General features: G+C 45.7%; 1 long non-coding RNA gene across 1 annotated transcript in view; it reads right to left on the bottom strand.

The window, feature by feature from the left end:
• Positions 1-5,208: 5,208 nt before the first annotated feature.
• LOC106728100 overlaps positions 5,209-7,694 on the bottom strand; it is a 17,247-nt gene continuing 14,761 nt past the window's right edge. The window contains exon 3 of the long non-coding RNA XR_001364351.1: positions 5,209-5,437. This is a non-coding gene — a long non-coding RNA (uncharacterized LOC106728100). The remainder of the gene's footprint in view (positions 5,438-7,694) is intronic.

Raw genomic sequence — 7,694 nt, 5'->3', positions numbered from 1 at the left:
AATTACCCTTTTTGTCTTTTATTAGATAGGATTATTAGATAGAATATATATATTTGATTTTAGAGAGAGGAGGGGAGAGAGAAAAAGAGCTAGAAACATCCATGATGAGAGAGCATCGATTAGTAGCTGCCTCCTGCATACCTCACACTGGGGCTTGAGCCTGCAGCCCAGGCATATGCCCTGACTAGGAATCAAACCATGACCTCTGGGTTCATAAGTCAACGCTTAACCACTGAGCCATGCTGGCTGAGCTTATTACTGTATTTTTAACTTTCTTTTTAAAATTGTGTAGGGATGCAGGCCCTTGCTGGGTAGCTCAGTTGATTAGAGTGTCATCCTGATGTACCACGATTGTGGGTTTGATCCCTGGTCAGGTACATACAAGAATCAACCTATGAATGCATGATTAAGTGGAAAACAAATTGATATCTCTTTCTCTTCTCTCCCTTCCTCTCTCTCCAAAATCAATTTAAGAAAATTAAAATTGTGGAAAGATTCATACACACACATATACATATGCAAAAGACTATGTAAAATATATATGTGTATAATTAAAAGAATGGAAATAGTCCTAGCTGGTTTGGCTCAGTGCATAGAGCGTTGGCCTGTGGACCAAAGGGTCCCGGGTTTGATTCCAGTCAAGGGCATGTACATTGGTTGCAGGCTCCCAGCCCTAGTCGGCATGCAGGAGGAGGCAACCTATCGATGTGTCTCTCTTACATCGGTGTTTCTCCCTCTCCCTCTTCCTTTCACTCTCTCCAAAATTCAATGGGGAAAAAATATCCTTGGCCCTAGCTGGTTTGGCTCAGGGGATAGAGCGTCGGCCTGCAGACTGAAGGGTCCCAGGTTCAATTCTGGCCAAGGGCACATGCCTGGGTTGTGGGCTTGATCCCCAGTAGTGGGTGTGCAGGAGGCAGCAGATCAATGATTCTCATCATTGATGTTTCTATCTCTCCATTCCTTTCCCTTCCTCTTTGAAAAATATATAAAAAATGAAAAAATATCCTCAAGCGAGGATTTAAAAAAAATCGGGGGGGATAAAACCAATACCAGCGTACCCATCAGGTTAAGAAACAGAACATTTGCAGATCTTAGAAGCACCTGTGGCCTCTCTGAGTGGCTCCCACTCTGTCGTCTGTTATCATTTTGTATTATTAGGGCGGGAGGGACACAAATGCATTCGACACTGAAGGAAGAAATGCCGTTTTCTCACCTGCTGGTCTGATGTGAACAGTGCAGGTGGGTGGGGCAGCTCTTGCTCCACCGGGTCACTTGGGAACCTGATTTCTATGTCTTTGCTTTCCACCGTCACTGGGCATCTCACCAGCTGTGTGGTTGAAGCTGCGTCATGGCATGGCTGGGTGCCAGCTGGCAGGAATGGGAATGGCTCCCTGAAGTCTCAGACCCAGACCCAGAGCTGCCATCGCTTCTGCTGCGGGTCCATAAGCAAGACCTCAGTCACGTGGCCATACTTACCTGCAGGGGGTGGCGAGGACTGCGGAGCCTGGGGACAGCCCTGTGCCTAGTGACCACTGTGACCACCGGGAAAGGAGATTGGGGTTTGGGGGGCAAAACCCATGAACACTCCCTCGCTTTCGTTTGCGGTTTTACCACCTTGGTGTGCACCTTTCAACACTCTCTCTCAGTGAATGAAACATACAAAAGTGAAATGGCAAGCACAGACCTCACTGTGTAAGGACAGGGCCGTGGACCACCATCCAATGGAAGGTTTCCAGGAAAATACAGACTGAGTGCAGGTTCTCCGTCACAGTCTGCCTTCAGCTTCCGATTGTTTACAGGAGCCCCTTGAAGATCAGCGGTGACTGGGCGGACAGTTCACAGGGCAGACCCAGCAGGGGACCCTTCGAGAGGCCTCCTAGCCAGGCTGGCCCTTGGCTGTCATCTGGGAGCTCGGTGTCAGGAGGGCTCCGGCGTCCCCTGAAAGCCGAGCGGCCCTTTGTGCATAAACTGCAAACAGTGTGGTTTATGCCGAACACCTGCTTCCTTTCAGGGAGTCTGGCAGCTCCGTGTGTGCCAGGCAGAGGGGCCCATGTGACCGGCCTCCAATCAAAACCCTGGGGGCTGAGTGCCTAAGGAGCTCCCTGGCTGACACAGGCCACATGCGCTGTCACAGATGCGATGCTGGAGGAACTGAGTGTGTCCCGTGTGGCTCCACTCCTGGCTCCTGCCTGCTCCTCTAGGCGTTGCCCATCACCCTTTCCCTCGGCTGGCTTTCTGTGCGTCTTTTGGTGGTAACAAAGCCAAGCCTTGCGCACAGCTGTCGGCAGAGTCCTGTGAGCCCTCCCGGCGGCGGGTCAGCAAGCCTGGGGCGGCCCCGTGGACCTGAGACAGCGTGGCTGTGACGGGATGTGGGAAATGGGTCGCCGCGGGCGGAGCACTTGGCTGCAGCGCAGGGCGGCCCGGTTCAGCTGTCTCTCAGGAATGGGGTCAGGATGCCTGGGGTTTGCTGTGTTCTCCTTCCTAGTCCATCCTGCCCCACCCCCTGCTCTCAGGAGTAGGTCAGAGCAGAGCATCTTCTGGAGTGAGATGAACGCTGTCTGTGAATTCAGGTGGCAGGGGTGGAAGGGAGGCAGGAAACTCACTAGACAGGCACACAGTCCAGGCAAGCTAAGGCCAGGACATCTGGGCCGTCTGTTCTCAGGCTCACGGTGCTGCATGGCGGTGGGTGTGGCGGCTTTACCTCTCATGCAGAACGAGTACCTGGGGTCTCTTCACCATCTTCCCAAGGACCCCTTGTGCCCCCCCCCCCCACCCCAGCGTTAGAGCTCCCGCTTCCTGTGCTGCTGGCCTCTCTTTGGTAGTCTCTCATTTTGATGGAACATATCCTAGCATAGCTTCCTGAGAAATGGTACACAGAGGGTAGAGTGTTTGAGTCCTTCTATGTCCAACCATGTCTTGCCTCTACCCCGGACTTGACTGATATTTCCCCGGGGATTAGTTACAGGTGGCAAGAAACTTTTCCTCAGCATTTTGAAAGTATTGTTCTCTTTCATTCAACAATTTTTAAAAAATATTTTTATTAAATTTAGAGAGGAAGGAGGAGAGATAGAAACATCAACGATGAGAGAGAGAATCATTGGTTGGCTGCTTCCTCCACGCCCCCCCCCCTGAGGATCGAGCCCACAACCTGGGCATGTGCCCTGGCCCGGATCTAACTGTGTTACAGGTGGCAAGAAACTTTTCCTCAGCATTTTGAAAGTATTGTTCTCTTTCATTCAACAATTTTTAAAAAATATTTTTATTAAATTTAGAGAGGAAGGAGGAGAGATAGAAACATCAACGATGAGAGAGAGAATCATTGGTTGGCTGCTTCCTCCACGCCCCCCCCCTGAGGATCGAGCCCCCAACCCGGGCATGTGCCCTGGCCCGGAATCTAACTGTGACCTCCTGGTTCACAGGTCAATGCTCAACCACTGAGCCACACCAGCTGGGCCATTCAATAAACTTTTATTGAGAACCTTGTACATGTCTGGCACTGCCTCTAAGTACCTGGATTCATCCGTGAACAAGAAACACCAAGGTCATAGAGACAAAGTCAAAGAGCTTGTATTCCAGCCTGCCTTCTGGCTTTGGTGTGGCTGCCGCCAAGTCTGAAGCCATCCTGGTTTCTGATCCTTCACGTGACCTTTCCTCTCTGCAGGCTGGTAGGATCTTGTCTGGTTCCCGAGTGTTCTAGCATTTCACAATGTTGCGTCTAGCGTGGGTTTATTTTTATCCATTTTGCTGGGCACTCGGTGGGTTCATTTACTCTGTGATCTCACGTCCTTCAGTTCTGGACGTTTCTCTGGAATATCTGTGGATGATCGTCTCCTCCCTGCTCGGAGGTCGGGCCTGCTGGGGCGGTCCCCTTTCTTATTCTCCTGTGATTCCTCCTTGTCTCCTGGCTCCTTCTGGGAGATTTTCTCAATGTTCTTTTCCAACCTTTCTAGTCCTTTCATTCCTGCTATCATGTTTTTAGTACCCAAGAACTTTTTTATTTTCTGAAGTTTCTTACATAAATGTCATACTGTTTTTGCTTCATGGATGCAGTATCTACTCATCTGAGAATGTCAGCATTGGTTTTAAAATGTTCATCTCCTTGCATAGTCTTTTTCTCCAACGTTGCTTTTCTCCTGTTCATCGGTTTTGATCTCTAAAGCTCACATTTAGAGGCTCCTCTCAGATGTCTGGGTAATCCTTGGTTGTCTGCTTACAATTAAGAGTTGGGCGCTAGACCTAGCTGGTTTTGCCTAGTGGTTAGAACGTCAGCCCACAGACCGAAGGGTCTCGGGTTCAATTCCCGGTCAAGGGCATGTACCTCGGTTGTAGGCTTGATCCCCAGTCAGGGTCAGGGCATGTGTGGGAGACAACCAATGGATATGTCTTTGCCACATCAATGTTTCTCTCTCTCTTTCCCCCTCCTCCCTCCCTTCCACTCTTTCACTCAAAAATAAAAACCACAAAAAACAAAACAATGGGAAAAAAACCCTTGGGTGAGGATTAAAAAAAAGTCTAGGGCTAAAAATCTGTTTGAATATCTGAGCACATGGTTTTTAGGACCTTCAGACTTTGGGGTTCAACGGAGGGTGATCTGCATGTGTCGAAACTCTTACGTTTATATCTTGGGAACCGTTAGATTCTCCAGGAAAGAATCTCCTGAGATTTCTGCACAGAAAGTAAGCATTTGGTAGTCAGTGTCCTGGGAGCCTAGTGAGGACAAAAGGATGGGAGCCCAGCATTCAGTAATCATATGCTCAATCTCATTTTCTGTTTTGTCTGCTTTTTAAAAATATGTTTTTATTGATTTTAGAGAGAGAGGAAGGGAGAGTGAGGGAGAGATAGAAACATGGATGAGACCCTCTCCCCGCCCCAGGAGCACCCTGCCCCCCACAGCAGTTTCTCTCTCTTTCTCCACAGGTATGCATCTCCTAAACTCTAAGGGACACCCCCCCCCGCCCCCCGCAGCGAGGCTTGCAAATATGCTCTTAATCGTAAGCAGACAACCAAGGGTTAACCAGACATCTGAGAGGAGCCTCTAAATGTGAGCTTTAGAGATCAAAACCGATGAACAGGAGAAAAGCAACGTTGGAGAAAAAGACTATGCAAGGAGATGAACATTTTAAAACCAATGCTGACATTCTCAGATGAGTAGATACTGCATCCATGAAGCAAAAACAGTATGACATTTATGTAAGAAACTTCAGAAAATAAGCAAAAACAGTATGACATTTATGTAAGAAACTTCAGAAAATAAGCATGGGCAGCAGCAGCTGGCCCCAGGCTAACCCCCTGCCCCTGTCACCAAGGCCCCTTTTCTCTGACTCCTTAGTGAGCCACAGCAGCCCAGCCTACGCTCACTTCCTTGCATAGTGTCTCTCCTGTTGCTTCTATCATAGGCCGTTCCTTGTTTCATTGTCCCAGCTTTAATAAACGTCCTCTAAAAAGAAAAAGAAAAAGAAACATTTAGAGAGAAACATCAACATTGATGGCTTCCTCCTGCACATTACCAACTGGGGATTGTGAGCCCACAACCCAGGCATGTGCCCTGACTGGGAATGGAATCAGTGATGACCGGGAGGTCACTGTTTTTTTTTTTTTAATTTATTTTTTTTAGAGGAAGGTGGGGGGGGGGGGGGGGAGAGAGAGCGAGAGAGTGAGAGATTGAGATTTGTTGTCCCATTCATTTATGAATTCATCGTTTGCTTCTTGTATGTGCCCTGATCAGAGATCAAACCCAAAACCTTGGTGCATCTGGACTCTGCTCTAACCGAGCTACCCTGCCAGGGCCCCTTCCTATTTCCAAGATACTACTTGTGACCTAATGCGGTTTAGCATCCCCTGTATACAGAAGCTCTTCGTTTTGCTTCTTTCAAAGAATAAACTTTCAGTCTTCTGCTAGGATGGGGAATCTAGATTTGCAAGGATATATGTCGAATAAACTCTAAGAAGTGGGATTGCTGGATCAAAACGTACATTTTAGACTTGTATTAGTTATTGCCAAATTATTCTCTATGGAGCCTGTCTCAATTGACACCATCACCAGCAGTATATGAGAGTATCTGTTTCCTCATACCTTGTAAACAGTTATCAAACTTTCTGACTTTGAAAAAAGGTCTTTTTTTTTTTTTGAGATCTATGGACCCTATAACATAAAGGAATGGTTTTGTTGGAATTGCCGGCTTAGGAAAAGGTACTGAGTTTAATTAATGAGTCAATCAAGCTCCTTGTGTCTTTATTTTTCTTTTGATAGTATATAACCTATGAATTCAAGATGGTCTTCTTTATGGAAAAAAGGTCATTTCATATCTGCCACTTTAATTTACATTTTTTTATTTTGAAATTATTATTGTTTAATTTACATTTTTCTTAAGTGTGAGAGTGAGCATCTTTTACTGGCTGAGGGACATGTTTCCTTTCATGTCCTTGTAAGCGTTTGCTGGCATCCTGTGCCAATTGGACCGTTAGTCTTTATTTCATTGATTTCTAGAAGCTCTTTACTTTTTCCAGTTTCTTGTTTGTTGCTTTTGCTTATAGTGGTTTATCAGAAAAGAAAATATTTTTTAAAACAAAGCAAACACTTTTATTTTCTTATTTATTTATTTATTTATTTTTGGTTAATCCTCACCTGAGGATATTTTTCCATTGATTTTTAAGGAGAGTGGAAGAGAGAGGGAAAGACAGAAATATCGATTAGAGAGAAACATATCAATTGGTTGCCTTCTGCACACACCCTGACCAGGGCCCAGGCCAGGGAGGAATCTGCAACCAAGGTACGCGCCGTTGACCAGAATCAAACCTGGGACCTTTCGGTCCACAGGCTGACGCTCTATTCACTGACCATTGGGCTCAAAGACTTTTATTTTCTATGCGAAGGTGATTCAGAGAATTTATATAAAGGTGGGAGGGGGCAGTGGAGCAGGGAGCTTCCTGAGTGAATTGCTTGTTTAAGTCCTTTGCCTGTTTTTTTTCTACTGGGTTGTCTTTGTAATTGATTTTGAAAAGCATCTTTATTTTTAGGGATGTTATCTTCTTGCCATATGTGTTACACATATGTTTTCCAAGTTTGTCATCTTTTTAAATGGTGTTTTGTGCCATGCAAGACATAGAATAAAAATATCCTATGGCTTCTGAGTTTTGGGCTATTTTTAGGAAAGCCTTTCCCATTTCAAGACTATAAATATATTTATTTAAATAGTTTCTTTGTGGACTCGTATGGTTAATTTTTATATTGAAATCTCTGCTCCATCTGGAGTTTATTTTGGAATAAGGAGAGAAGTAGGAGTCTATATTTATTTTGTTATAAATGGCTAGTTGTTTCAATACCTTTCATTAAATTAACCATGCCATTTTTACTGGGGTCTAATTCTGTACTCTTGTATTCCAGTGATGTTTTAATTAAAGAGGTTTCATAATATTTGGGAGAAAAGTCCCCCCCCCCGCCCCAACATTACTCTTCTTTTTGAAAATTTCCCATAGCAAGGGAAGCCCAGGTCCTGGGTGAGAGAGGGAAGCCGGTGCGGAAGGAAGGCCTATTCTTGCACGAATTTCGTGCATCAGGCCTCTAGTATAGTCATAAATAGCGACAGTTTCTTTTTTTTTTATTTTTTTTTATTTTTTTTAATTAAATCTTTATTGTTCAGGTTACATTTGTTCCTCTTTTTTCCCCCCCCATAACTCCCCTCCTCCCAGTTCCC

Source organism: Myotis brandtii, unplaced genomic scaffold, assembly GCF_000412655.1.
Source record: "Myotis brandtii unplaced genomic scaffold, ASM41265v1 scaffold535, whole genome shotgun sequence".
Taxonomy (NCBI): domain Eukaryota; kingdom Metazoa; phylum Chordata; class Mammalia; order Chiroptera; family Vespertilionidae; genus Myotis; species Myotis brandtii.
Note: the sequence above shows the minus strand (reverse complement) of the source record. Positions and strands in the feature narration are given on the sequence as shown.